This window comes from Ursus arctos, unplaced genomic scaffold, assembly GCF_023065955.2.
Source record: "Ursus arctos isolate Adak ecotype North America unplaced genomic scaffold, UrsArc2.0 scaffold_16, whole genome shotgun sequence".
NCBI classification, from domain to species: domain Eukaryota; kingdom Metazoa; phylum Chordata; class Mammalia; order Carnivora; family Ursidae; genus Ursus; species Ursus arctos.
This window is the reverse complement of record NW_026622830.1, coordinates 35,291,983-35,307,751: the sequence shown is the minus strand read 5'-3', so window position 1 is coordinate 35,307,751 and position 15,769 is coordinate 35,291,983. Positions and strand designations below refer to the sequence as shown.

At 37.4% G+C, this 15,769-nt stretch overlaps 1 long non-coding RNA gene across 2 annotated transcripts in view; it reads left to right on the top strand.

Moving 5' to 3' along the window:
• Positions 1 to 15,769, top strand: part of LOC123001278 (uncharacterized) — a 167,851-nt gene that overhangs the window by 10,447 nt on the left and 141,635 nt on the right. For both annotated transcript variants that reach the window (XR_006409959.3, XR_008959402.1), the window contains one exon: positions 5,766 to 5,876. This is a non-coding gene — a long non-coding RNA (uncharacterized LOC123001278). The remainder of the gene's footprint in view (positions 1 to 5,765; positions 5,877 to 15,769) is intronic.

Genomic DNA, 15,769 nt, shown 5'->3' with positions numbered 1-15,769 from the left:
CAGCCTAACCAGCACTATGACTGCAGTCTGGTGAGACCCCAAGGTAGAAAACCCAGCTAAGTCATACTGAGATTCGTAACCCACAGAAATTGTGAGATAATAAATGTATACTGCTTTAACTCACTAAATTTGCTGCAGAAGAACCACCCAGCTAACCCATAGTTTTGTGAACTAAATAAATGCTAGATAAGCCAACCCCCATATATGTACACAAGCCCAGCCAAGACCACCAGAGTAACAAGCTAAGCCAAATATGACCACAGACAGAAATAATCCAGCAGAATCTGCCAAGTCCAGTGCAGTCATCTGAACCCCACAAACTCTATAAGCTAACTAAATGTATATTGCTGCATGTGACTGGGTTTTGTTATTGTTACACAACATTACTGTGGCAATAGAAAACTGATACAGTGACAGTGAAATTTAGTTATTTCCTTAGTTCTCACAGAGAAGTGATGTTTCAGGAAACTTGAAATTAAGTGTAACATAATGTGATAAAAATAATCATAACTTGGATATTACTTACTACCCAATATCTCAATCGCAAATTCCTAGAATTGCTAGTGCTCCATACCTAAGAGAAATATCATTGTCCTGGGGTAGTTTGAACACTATTTTCTTTGATCATTCTTTTTATTTGTTCATTCTGTTTCACTCACTACCTGTTTCACGAGAATGATCAATTCTTTATATTCACTTTTTAATATCACCGAGAAATAGCTGCAACTCTTGAAGTTCATGTTTTATATACACATACACACACAACCACTAACTGTATATCCAGGGTTCTTGCTACTGTTCTTTGTATATGCAACCAATGCTACAATTTAAGGTTTTGGTTCTTCCAATATTTGCTATAAAATTCCAACCACTAGTACTAAGTCAGGGAATGTCATCTCAGATACTGCAATATTATAGACTCTGTTGTAAGGCCTCTATGAGTCTCAAGCTCTTTCTCGCTCCAAAATATATGCACATGTTCTCCATTCTGGCAGCTAAACAGATTTATACTGCCCACTCTTAATGGGAAAAGAATTTCCAGGTTGAGCCTGCCCTGAAAAGAAATTTTATGGTATGTAGCAAAAACAAACCTAGAATGTTTCCAGTATTTAAATATACAATATTCACCCAGATGCAGCTGCCCTTAGAGTTAATCTAAATTGATTCAAATCATCTATATATAGGTTAAACCAGTCATTATGTGGAGATAACTCCCATAAAAGAATAGTTTCCTTAGTGTACAATGAAATATCACTATTGAGATATGGGGAGTTATGTACTGATTTTAAGATTTAGGGTTTGTTTTTTGTTTGTTTGTTTGTTTGTTTGCATAACAATGAAAATGGCTAAAATAAAGCCACAATCAAAATTAAGTTTTGGAAAGGGTGTGGAGGAACTGGACCTCTCATACACTGCTGGTTGGTGTGTAATGGTACAGCCATGCTGGAAAACTGTTCAGCAGTATTTGCTAAAGATGAATGCTTGTATACCTGAAAACCCAATAGTTACGCTCCAGCAAGATGCGTGCATATATTCACCACCACAGACTTGTGCAAAGATGTTCATTGCAGCACTATTCATAATGACCAAAACAAAGAATAACTAAAATCTTCATAACATTTGGATCAATAAATAAATTAATTTATACAATGGAATACTAAAGAGTAATCAGAATGAATAAATTTCAAAGCACACATATGACTCTACTTCACAAACATGTTAAGTGAGTGAAATCAGACACAAAAGACTACATCCTATGTGATTCCATTTATGTCATACACAGGCAAAATTTGTCTACAGTGCCAGAAGTCAGGATAGCGGTTGTCTTTGGGGGGAAAGGATGGTAGTAACTGGAGGGGAACCTATAGAAGGTCTGGGGTAATGTTTCTTAATCTGAGTATTGGTTGCATGGGTTGCATGAGTGTATTTAGTTTTTGAAAATTCATCAACCTGTGTACTTACACCACATTGACTTTTCTATATATGAGTTACACTTTAATCTTTTTTATTTTTTAAGATTTTAGTTATTTATTTGAGAAAAAGAGAGAGAGGGCACAAGTGGGGTAAGATGCAGAGGGATAAGTAGACTCCCCGCTGATCATGGAGCCCCACACAGATCTTGATCGGAGGACCCTGAGATCATGACGTGAGCTTAAGTCAGATGCTTAACTAACTAAGCCACCCAGGTGCCCCTACATATTTTTTTTTAATTTGAGGTATAGTTGACACATCCTAGTACATTATTTCCAGGTGTACAACATAATGATTCTACAACTCCATATGTTACACTATGCTCACCATAAGTGTAACTACCATCTGTCACCATAAAATACTATACAATACCACTGACTATATTCCCTATGCTGTACCGTTTTCTCATTCATTCATGCTATACCATTCATGTACCTATGCTATAACTTATTCATTCTATAACTGGAAACTTGTACCTCCTACAACTCTTCACCCATTTTTCCCATTGCCCCACTCTGGCAGCCAGCAGTTTGTTCTCTGTAATTATGGGTATATTTCTGCTTTTCTTGTTTCTTTTGATTTTTAGATTCCACATAGAAGTGAAATTATATGGTATTTGTCTTTCTTTGAATTATTCCTCTTAGCATAATACCCTCTAGGTCCATCCATGTTGTCACAAATGGCAAGATCTCATCCTTTTCATAGCTGAATAATATTCCATTGTACACATGCATGTGTATATATCTTTATCCATTCATCTATTGGTGAACACTTAGGTTGCTTCCATATCTTGGCTATTGTAAATGATAATAATAAACAGAAGGGTACATATATCTTTTCAAATTAGTGTTTTCATTTTCTTTGGGTAAATACCCAGTTGTGGAATGACTGGATCATTTCTATTTTTAATTTTTTGAGGAAAATCCATACGGTTTTCCACAGTGGCTGCACCAATTTACATTCCCATCAAGTGTGCCCGGATGTTCCTTTTTCTCCTCATCCTCGCTAACGCTTGTTACTTCTTATAAAAAGTTTATATTTTTAAAAATTGCTTTCTAATACCAGGATGCATCTGATTCAGTATAATCTACTACAATTCTCCTCTGGTAACTTTAAGTCCATCCAATCTAAGACTGATAAGTAAACTTCTGAAGATCCTACAAAGTAGTAGAGAAAACCTGATTACCTTTCTTTCCTTTCCCCAAATCATCTTCTACATGAAAATCAAGAGATTTCTGCCCTTGATGATAGAGATTTTGACAGGCCACCCACCATGCTGCCACCTTAACTTATGAAAATAGGTCTGACACCGCTTCAAGGGTTGTGGGTAAATTCTCCTTATAGTATGATAACTCCTTCTTATCTTGCAAAGATCCCCTGGGCAGGACACTTTCCATTCAGTATAGCACAGCAATCGGTCTCCAGCTCCAAAACTTAGACCAGAAAGCAACCCAGGCCAGAATGACACAGTAGGAAAAGAAAGCAAACCTGGACTGAATGAGAAGCTGCCAATGTATCAATAAGCACTTTACATATTTGGCAGCTTTGAGGTTACCTTCCAGCAACTCTGTGAGTCTGGGAAACGATCATTTTTCCCATTTCACAACTGAGGAACAGGATCATAGCTTTGGCCAGTCACACAGCTAAAGAGTGGCATAAACTTCATTCAAAGCCCACACAATGACCTTCCATCCAATTCTCTTTTTCTTGCCAAACTTTCTCATATGAGCCAAAGTAAGAATACTCCGTTGGAATCACTCTTTGAACAACAGAGAGCTGTCTTGAGGGGTAACTGTAGCAGACATTAGCAGCTATGCATTGCTCCTCTTTGTATTTCATTCCAGTCTTTTTGAATTTATTGTCTTATTTTTTATTTTATTTTATTTTTATTTTTAAGTAGGCTCCATGGAGCCCAATGTGGGGCTTGAACTCGCAACGCTGAGATCAAGACCTGAGCTGAGATCAAGAGTCAGACACTTAGCTCAGGCGTCCCTAAATTTGTTGTCTTTTAATCATCCTTCTCTTACTCACATTTTCTTCCTTCTCCCACTAGTGAGGACTTAGACCTGTCTTTAGCACCCTAAGCATCATTGACTCCCTTCTAGAGGTCCTCAAGTTTAAGTCACTGACATTCCAAATCTCTTTTGCAGATCCCATAAGTAGGAAACTGATAGCTATCTCAACCAAGCTGTAGCAAATTATTTTTTCTACAACACTTTAAATAACAGCTTTTAACTTAATAGGGCATTGCAAAATACAGACTATTTTCACACACATATTCTCTTTAAGAAGCTATAATGTCCTTTAAAACAAGAATGTTGTCTTTATAGTTCTAACATGAGACTCAGTACACAAGAGGAACTCAATAAATAAATCCTTATAAATTAATATAGGTAATTCTTCCAACTACTCTGTAAGGGAAGCACAGCAGCTATTCCCAATTTGAAGATGGAAAACAGGGTTAGAGAAGATGCAAGTCTTAGCTCGTGCACCAAAGGAATACTTAACCCATGCCATCTGTGTTCAGGCCTGTGTTCATTACATGTGCATCAAAAGTTATAACAGTGAAAACCAAATCATTTACAGCAACATTGCAGGAAATACAAGGCAAATGACTTCAAATACCCAGAATGGCTTCCCGAGGCCACTGAGCAGCATGCTCTGCAATCCAGCTGGGGAATCTATCTCACTGACCTCTTGCACCAAGGAATTCCTCTGGTTTCTATTTCTAACTTTTTCAATTATGCAACCCTTTTCCTGGGATGGGAGATTTGTTAACATGCTTGAGAATTTGTTGCCCTTCTCTTGAGTTAAACCATCAATCTCTGGACAAGAGACATTTCTCATCAGTGATCTAAGTCCTGGGCAGAACCTTCGGGTGGATATTGAACAGGCCAATAGACTAGAAGTTCTTAAGGACAGCATCACCCATTATTCAGGAGGAAAAAGAAATGAAGCAAAGTTTGTTCAAGGAGTGGCTGTCCTAATTTTGAATTCGAAAAAGCTTTATGAACACAAATCTTAATTATAACATTGAGAGAAGTAGGCAAACCAGTGGATACCACAATAAGGGAAATACATTTAGAAGATCTGGTGTGAGGCCCAGGAATCAGCATGTTGAACAAGCAGTACAGCTGTTTCTAATGCAAAGATTCTACCCTTTGAGAAAAACTAGGTGAATAATATTCTACAACTAAGTCCAGACCTAAAAACCAAAACAAAATCCCAGATGAGCATGGCAAACGTAAAGACCTTTTGACAATTCTAATTCCTCGGTGCCACCTGATTTGACCATAGAAAATGTAAGTAAAGTGTCCATAATTTCATTGTTCTTAAGTCAATCTTAGCCCCATCTCCTGATTTGCTCTGTGTATCATTGAGGAAAGGCCTGCAGCCTCTGTTCTCCAGGCTCCTGTACTATCTAGCTTCAGCCATTTTCACCCAATGGGAGACTCTGCAGGAGGCTACAGGACAGAATAAAGGAAGAGGGCAGGGTATTTTCCCCATCTTTCTCTTTTGTAGGTAGTGTCTCAGGCAGCAACTGTGCCTTCTCCATGGTTTTGGTTTCTGCGAGAGAGGCCCACTGGGGCTCTAGCTTTTGCTAGGTGGCCTCAGCACCCAGTCTCAGAGATACCATCTGTATCTAGAAGTACCTTGTACTTCTAGCTTCAGGGATGATAATGGCATCCTGATTTTGCTGGTGCATTTCTTCACCAGCTTCTATTTGGCATCTCAGATCTTCCATCAACTGTGTGTTCAATTCCCTGTTTTAATCTCCTCTCTTTTCAAATTAGGTAAGTTTTTATTCTCCTGACTGACTTCCAGCTGCTACCTAGAGTACCTTTATGCCATCCAGCTTGGGCATCAGCTGTGAGCTCCCGACTGCAACATCCAACAAAGAGATGGTAAGAGCCCTTACCTTTGACATCTGACACTTGCTGCTCACCAGCTGACCCTGGTTGTCTGGTTGGCCAGAAGGTCCTCTCCTTTAAACACCTTATTCTTATCTCTCCCAAAGCCCTGGAATCAGAAACAAAACAGCACTGAGTTTTGGCCTGTCTTCTTCCACTGACTCATCCTGTTCCTCATAACCTCCAGAATCTGATCTCTGCTGGAAATTAGTAAATGAATTAAAAGTATATAAGGGCCAAAGCTGTTACATTCTAATAGGGGCCTTCAACATTAAACACAGGATGAGGTGTAAAGGTAATTTCAGCAGAGGCAGAAGGATAAACATTTAAGTAAAAGTAAAACCTTTCGGAGGCGCCTCAAATTGTACTTCGGAAGGAGTTGCCTATTATAATAAGCAAAGAAGGTGACCAGTCTAGCCTGGCGTAGAGTGTTACCCAAAAGGTAGAATGCTGAGGGGTAGGAGTATAGAGAGAAACTATCCAGCCACTAAGGTGCAGCTGACCTTAATTCAATGCTTTCTACATAGAAGGGACTATCCTAAATGCATTATGAGTATTATCTCAATTCTGACAACATCATGTGATATGTATGGTTAATACATTTTTTTATAAGAAAACAGAGAATAAGAAGTTTAAGTTATTTGCCCAAGATTATACACTTGATGAACAGAGGAGCCAGATTCAGTATGAAACTATGGGGCCCCCATACTCCATCACCTCCTGAATGTGAGTCAAACCAACAAGAAATAAAGTCAAGAAGTAATAAAAGCTATCCTGTTATAAATAAGAGAACATAAAGCAGCACCTCTCCTTTCTCTTTTTTTTTTTTTTTTGAAGTTTTCCTGATATTGCATTTAAAGTACATACTGGGTGTGTTTGTTCCAGGAAAGGCAATCACTCAGTGATGGGGACACTGCAGAGTTGAGTGGCTTTAAAGGGGTGGGGGCACACAACATAATTAGCAACATGGGAGGGATCTGTTGTGTCAACACAGCCTGGTGGTGATTTTTTCAGGCATGATGACTTTGCAAGGCTGGAGACATGCTTCCTCAGGAAGAGGGAGAATGACAGAAACATTTCCTCTCCCTGGAGACAGGATTCAGCCAAAGCACGGTCATGAGGGAAAGACTTCACTGAGACACAATTTAACCCATAGCCCTAGCAACGACAGTGTTAGAACCTAAAGAATAGCTGACAAGTTCTTCTATTCTCATAATGTAAACAGTAATGCTTGGAGACATTTATGCAGCATTTACTCTGCGTAAGAATAAGCAAGGAAGATACCAAAAAACTAGTAGTGATTGCAGAAATAAAGAAAGCTTTCTAGGAAACAATGCTATAATTCTAGCTTATGTTATTCTCTGAAATAAAGATGCTGAAGTGTTTGGGGGGAAGATGAATTCATATAAAGCCTAACAAACTGACAACAAACCCAACTCGACTGCTGTAAGACTAATTAAAAATTGTATTGACTCAATACCCATAACTGGTTTCAGGAACAATTATGTCTAGACTCAAACAATGTCCACAGAACTCACTCAGGAATCGTGTCTTTCTTGGTGGACCCCTTTCAAAACAGACTCTGCCACCATAATCCAAGATGGCACTTAACAGCTCTAGAACAGTTTCTCACCTTCTTAGGCCAGCAGACAGACAAGATCTCCTATATATATCAGCTTCCCTCTATACCGCCTTCCATACGTCCTACATTAACAGCAAAAGTGCTGAGATTCACTATGATTGGATAGATGTGGGTCACGAGTTCATCCCTGATATGCCTGGGTCATATGAACACCCTGGGATATGGGGATGGAGTCAACTTTGCCCAAACCACATGACCTGACTGTGGAGGATAAAAGGTCTTCAGGGAACATGAATGTTGTTACCAGAAGAGAGAAGAGATACTGCACAGAAAAACAATAGCAAAGGTCCACCAGATGGGCAAATTTATACACAAAGTATTTTAGAAAAAGATAAGAGAGGAGTCTATAGCAGATAATTTTTTAAAAATAAAGGTAGGAAAAGTGATTTGATGGAAAACAACCAAGAAGGATTCATTCATCCGTTCATTCATTCATGTGATACTCATTCATTCCAGTCTCTAGCAAGATCTGACTCCTTCCTCTATGCATAAAAATGTTTTATCTTTACAATTCATTCCAGGGGAAGTTTCCAATACAAAGTTCACATACTATAACATTTAATATTTTAAAACTATGAATAACAAGTATTTAAGAGTATTCTGTTGTGATACTCAAGTGATTGCAGTCCTCCACATTTCTTCCCTATACCTACACTTACATTAACAGTAATATTAAGTAGTACTCTTTTTTTAAGAATCATCCCCCAAATTAATTTGAATTATTTTTCTGCAAGAACTAAAATTTCTAAATCTGTGGAATTTTAAAAATACTTTTTCATAACAGTCATTGAAATATCTAAATCTTCTCACTGTTTTTCAAACTATCATTCAGAAATTGAGATACATATTTCAAGTAAGCTTTTCTTCATTGAATCAATGAGAGTAGAGTCAATGGCACAAGAAATGGGACAAGGGGAAATATACAGTCTCCATTCTGCATTTGTTCTGCATTTTTCTTTTGCACAGTATCATTCCTGTCTCTAAACCCTAAGCAACTCAGAGAGCAGGAGCATGTCTGTTTGTTTTGGCACTGCCAGAGTTATTGTATGAGCCCCTTTTGCTTGCTGAGTTCAAGGAACAATAAATAATAATAATGAGAAAGGGCAGTTTGATGGCATGACTCAGTGGAAGCTGAGAGGACATGTGGCAGTTGACCCCCAACTGTAAAACTCACGTTTCACATCGATTACAGAACTAGATGTAGATTAGACAAGAAGAGAGGCCCCACTTTCTTCTTTTTAATAATACTTGGACGTTGGGATGCCTCAGAAGAGAAAAGCACAGTATCCCAGTGTGTTTCTGCTTGTACAGACAGTGGAGACAGCAGTGCAGCAAAGTGATGGTGGCAGTGCCAACTTTGCCATAAATTTCTGCTGTCAGAAAACTTTGCAGCCAAGATCAATCATTGGGAATTATGTTCAGCTGAAAACATTTTCGCTGCCACATTATCTTAACATCCTTCTGATTCACAAACAGCTAATTTTACCAATCACATGGGATTTGGAATGATTATTTTCTGATAAAACTCTATACTGAGCTAGATTTATTAATTTTCTTAAGTTGCTCTCAGGGCATAATCTTATGCAGTTCCTTGTGAGAACATCACTCCTTTAAAATGAAGTATCAAAAGTTGTAAGAATTTTCCCACTCTCCTTTCAATTGGTTTACCTCACCCCTCCCGGCAAAAGGTTTCTCTAATGATGTTCTTTAATAAGTAGTAGAGATATTCATTGCTCAAACGTAGGGGTTTTGCCTCTTTCTTTTTTTTTCTATAATAATATTTTTTATTATATTATGTTAGTCACAGTACATCCCTAGTTTCTGATGTAAAGTTCCATGATTCATTACTTGTGTATAACACCCAGTGCACCATGCGATACGTGCCCTCCTTAATACCCATCACCAGCCTATCCCATCCCCCCCACCAAAGCCTTCAGTTTGTTTCCCAGAGTCTACAGTCTCTTGTGGTTCATTCCCCCTTCTGTTTACCCCCCCGCCATGTTTTGCGTCTTTCAATATGTGGTAGAAGTGACCAGTATTTTCTTACTATGTGGATGGTGGTGGGGATATTTCACTTGAAAGACGTACAAATTCAAAAAGACTGCATTTCGGTTCTGACTATAGTATACATTAGTCATGCTGTTGTTAAATGAGCTTTTAAACAGGAGTGTCATAAAAATTCATTTTGTCCCCTGGTGGTAGGATTCTGTGTTTTGACTTTGGCATTTTTTCCTGGTAGAAATTAGGCAAGAGAGAGGCTTCTCTTCCAGAAGCTCTCTCTCTACTCCTTATGTTGGTTCTACAGCTCCACCTTAGGAATGCTTCGGATTCCTTCAGCTCTTCCAGATTATTCAATGCTGACTCGGGGTTGAAGAGTGATTTATGACTTCTTTCTGAAAATGTGGGTATACTACTTAGGTGGAAAAACACTTTGATTTAGTAATTTATTGAAGTAAAAATTTGTCAAGACAGTGTATTCAAGGGTAGGAGAGCTCTCGGGGGAAATAGGAAGATTACTGCAAAGTCAACTAGAATGAAAAAGCCAGGAAGCCTTCTTTTCATAAATTAGGCAGAGGCCTAACCTCACAGATGTCCCTATGTAATTGATGCATTCAACACAACACATTAATTAACCACCTCGGAGCCAAACGTGAGGCTTCAAAGTGCCATCTGATAATGTCCAAGAATCAAAACTACAAGAGAAACTACTAAGTTTCAACAAAACCATTCCCTCTACCTCTTGAACATATAAATAAACTACATTTCCCAGCCTCCCTTGCAGTTAGAATGACCATGTACCCAAATCCTGGCCAATGGAATGCAAGCAGAGATGGTATGTGCCATTTCCAGCTTGGCCACAAGAACCTCCCAAGCGATTCTCCAAATTCCTTCTCTCTTCTGCCATCCAAATGCAGAGAATACAGCCAAGAATTAATATGACCTAGAAGAGGGAACCCACAATATAAAAGCCTGGGCCACTGAATAACCTTGAATAACCCTCTGAAAGGTCTACTGTTAGCCTAGCACCCAATTACAATGAAAACTACTTTCAAAATTCCAAAGATATGGTATAGTCCCATAGAATTACCTTAATAATTCTTCTGAGGTCTTCCCAAAGCAACTTTGGTTTCAGTGACCATATAGAAATGTTAGAATCTAATATAATCAATAGAGTCTAGCACTAGGACTACATAAAATAGAATCAGTAGATTCAAAGATGGCAATAGGAATTTACCAGTTCTAGTTTACGTGCCTGAAAAACTCATGCTCTTTATTAAGAAACAAGATTGAGAATTTAGTGTATCACTATTTGACAGTTACCATAGTAATAACTGTTCTGGTCAAGAATCATCACTGGATGCTAAAACTAGTGAGTGAAGGTTTATTGAGAAACAGTCTATTGGACAAAATCACCATTAGGCAAAGACCACAGTAATAACTGTTGCAGGCAAAAATCCACCAACAGGTATTAATATCAGTAGTGTAAGTTTGAGGAGAAACAATACATTTGCAATACAATAGTTTCCAAGTATGTTCCCCAAATATTGATCCATTTATAATGGGAGAAACAGTAACTTTACAGTGGAGGAACTCAGCAGACATCACCTTAACCAAGTGGTCAAGGTTAACATCACCATCAATAAAACTTATCGGCATGATGTTCCCCCTGATATCATACACTGACAAAAACACACCAACAGTTCTGTGGCATTCTTGCCACTAACACATAACCCAGTCTAATTAGAAGAATACAGCAAACTCCGAAAGTCTATAAAACAAATAACCACCCTTATTAAAAGTGTCAGAGTCACAAAAAACAAGGTAATACTGAGAAACAATCATAGATTGGAGGAGACTAAGAAGTCACAACAAATAAAAGCAATATGGGATCCTACATTGGATCCTGGTACAGAAAAAGATCATTAGGAGAAAAAATTGGTGAAATTCTAGTAAGATGTATAGTTAAGAGTGCTATACTTATGTTAATTTCCTGATCTGACAATTGCACTATATTCCTGCAAGTTGCTAACAGGAGGGAAAGCTGAATAAAGGATATACTGGAACTCTGTACAATTTTTGTAACTTTTCTTTAAGCCTAAAATTATTTCAAAAAAAAAAACAAAACAAAAGAAAGAATAAGTGATTTACCATAGTCTCAAGTATCTCCCTATAAGATATTTAACCACAAAGGGAAAAACAGTAATTTTACAGTAGAGATGCCTAGCAGATACCACCTTAAGCAAGTGACCAGTGTTATCACCACCATGAATGGGACAAATAGAAATCAAACGTCTCCTGACATAAGGCACTGAGAAAAATTTATCATCACTTCTGTGATATTATTGCCAAAAAATGTATAACTTAAATTTTATCATGAGAAAATCTCAAGGAAAACTGAAGTTGGTGGACGTTCTACAAAATGACTGATCCATACTCTCTAAAAATATCAAAGTGTGCATCATATGAGAATATTATGAAAGATTACATGCCAACAAATTGGACAACCTAGAAGAAATGCATAAATTCCCAGAAATATATAAACTATCAAAATTAAATCAGGAAGAAATAGAAAATTTGGACAGACCAATTACCAGCAATTAAATTAAGTTAAAATCTCTCAACAAACACAAGTCCAGGACCAGATGGCTTTACAAGTGAATTCTACCAAACAATTAAAGAAGAATTAATAACAGGGGTGTCTTAGTGGCTCAGTTGGTTAAGAGTCAGACCCTTGATCTCAAGGTTGTGAGTTCAAGCCCCACATTGCACTCCGTGAAAAAGTTCTCATTAAACAACTCTTTGGGTGGCTATTCAAAACTGTGTATGCCAAACTGAAATTCTGAAGAACAGTTAATACTTATTCTTCTCAAACTATTCCAAAGAATAGAAGAGATAAGAAAACTTCCAAATACATTCCACAAAGTTTACATTACCCTAATACCAAAATGGGATAGACACTACAAAAAAAGAGAACTACAGGCCAATATCTCTGGTAAACACAGATGCAAAAATCCTCAACAAAATATTAGCAAACTGAATCCAACAATACATTAAAAAATCATTCACCACAATCAAGTGGGATTTATTCCCAGAATGCAAGGGTGGTTCAATATTTACAAATCAATTAATGTGATATATCACATCAATAAAAGGATTAAAAACCATATAATCATTTCAGTGGATGCAGAAAAAGCATCTGACAAAGTGCAACATCCAATCATGATAAAAACCCTCAACAAAATATTTGTAGGGAATATACTTCAACCTAATAAAGGCAATATATGAAAAACCCACAGCTAATTTCATACTCAATGATGAAAAACTGAGAGCTTTCCCCCTAAGAACAGATACAAGATGAGGATGTCCACTCTCACCACTTTTATTCAACATATTACTGGAAGTCTTTGCCACAGCAATCAGACAAAAAAAAAAAAAAAAAAAGGAATAAGAGGCATCCAAATTGGCAAAGAAGTAGAACTTTCACTATTTGCAGACGATATGAATCATATAAAGAAAGTCATAAAGACTCCACCAAAATGCCACTAGAACTAATGAATGAATTCAGTAAGGTCACAATATACAGAAATTCATTACATTTCTATACACTAATAATGAAGCAGAAAGAAAAACTAAGAAACTAATCCCGGGGTGCCTGGGTGGTTCAGTTTGTTAAGTGTCTCACTCTTGATTTCAGCTCAGGTGGTGGTCTCAGTGTCATGAGATCAAACCTCACACTGGGCTCCACACTCAGTGCGAAGTCTGCTTAAGACTCTCCCTCTCTCTCTGCCCTTCCCCACCCCCATTCTCTCTAAAATAAATAAATCTTTAAAAAAAGAAAGAAAGCAATCCCATTTGCAACTGCACTAAAAATAATAAAATACCTAGGAATACACTTAACCAAGGAGGTGAAAGACATATACTATGAAAACCTACAAAACACTGAAGAGAGAAATTGAAGAGAGAAACAACTAGAAAGATATCCCATACTCATGGACTGGAAGAACAAATATTGTTAAAATGTCCATACTACCCAAAGCAATCTAAAGATTTAATGTAACCTCTATCAAAATACCAACAGTATTTTTCACAGAACTAGAATAAACAACCCTAAAATTTGTATGGAACCACAAAAGGCCCCAAATAACCAAACGAATCTGAACAAAGAAAAGCAAAGCTTGAGATATCACAATTAGAGACTTCAAGTTATATTACAAAGCTGTAGTATTCAAAACAGTATGGTACTGACACAACAATAGACACATAGAACAACAGAACAGGATAGAAAGCCCAGAAACAAACTCACGATTATACGGTCAATTAATCTTCAACAACAGAAGCAAGATTATGCAATGGGAAAAAGACAGTCTCTCCAACAAATGGGAAAACTGGACAGCAACATGTAAGAGAATGAAACAGTACCACTTTCTTACACCATACACAAAAATAAACTCAAAATGGATTAGAGACCTAAATATGAGAACTGAAACCATAAAAATCCTAGAAGAAAGCACAGGCAGTAATTTCTCTGACACAGACCACAGCAACATTTTTCTAGGTATGCCTCCCAAGACAAGGGAAATAAAAACAAACTATTGGGATTACATCAAAATAAAAAGCTTCTGCGCAGCAAAAAAAACAATAAATAAAACTAAAAGACAACCTACTGAGTGGGAGATATTTGCTAACCACACATCCCATAAAGGGTTAGTATTCAAAATACATAAAAAACTAATAAAACTGAACACCCAAAAAACAAATAATTCAATTAAAAATGGGCAAAAGACATGAACAGACATTTCTGCAAAGACTATACAGATGGCCAACAGACACATGAAAAGATGCTCAACATCACAACATCAGAGAAATGCAAAGCAAAACTACAATGAGATATCACCTCACATCCATCAGAATGGCTAAAATAAAAAATGCAAGAAACAATAAGTGTTGGCAAGGATATGGAAAGAAAGGAACCTTCCTGTTCTGCAGTGGGATTGCAAACTGGTGCAGCCACTGTGGAAAACAGTACACAGGTTCCTCAAAAAGTTAAAAATAGAACTACCCTACATTCCAGTAATTGCACCACTGGGTACTTCTGCTGAAAGAATACAAAAACATGGGCACTTGAGTGGCTGAGGCAGTTGAGCATGAGACTCTTGGTTTTGGCTCTAGTCGTGATCTCCTGGGTCATGGGATCAAGCCCCACATCAGCCTCTGTGCTCAGTGGGGAGTCTTCTCGCGGGTTCTCTCCCTCTGCCCCTCCCCCCACTCGTGCACTTGTGCTCTCTCTCTCAAATAAATAAATCTAACAAAGAAAAAAGAATACAAAAACACTAATTCAAAAGTATATATGCACCATTACGTTTATTGCAGCATTATTTATAATAGCCAAATTATGGAAGCAGCTCATGTATCCATCAACAAATGAATGGATAAAGATTACACACACATACACACACACACACACACACACACACACACACAAAATGGAATGTTAGTCGGCCATAAAAAAGAATGAAATCTTGCCATTTGCAATGATATGGGTAGACATAGAGAGTATAAAGCTAAGTGAAATAAATCAGAGAAAGACAAATACCATACATATGCACTTTTATGCATATGTGGAATTTAAGAAACAAAGCAAATAAACAAATGGAAAAAAAGAGAGAGGGACAAATCAAGAAACAGACTCTTAACAACAAACTGATGGTTACCAGAGGGGAAGAAGGTGGGACGATGGGTGAAATAGGTGAAGGGGATTAAGAGTATGTATGATAAACACTGAGTAATGCACAGAATTTTTGAATCACTGTATTGTATGCTTAAAAGTAATATAACTGTATGTTAACTATACTATGCTGGAATTAAAATTAAAAACTTAAAAAAATAAAAATAAAACATCAAGGTGTGAAAAATAAGAAACACTGAAGGACTGTTTCAGATTAAAGGAGATATAAGAGGTATGGCAACTAAAGGCATCAAATGACCCTAGACTGAATCCTGGACCAGATTTCTTTCTTTTATTGTAAAGGAAATGAGTGGGATAATTGGTGAAATTGAATAAATTTGCCAATTAGATAATAAATAGATCTTTATCACTCTCAACGTTGATTTTGATCATTGTTCTGTATAAAAAAAAAGTCCTTGTTTTTAGGAACTACCCAGTGAAAGTGCTTAGAAGTAAAGCATTATGGGGGCGCCTGGGTGGCACAGCGGTTAAGCGTCTGCCTTCGGCTCAGGGCGTGAT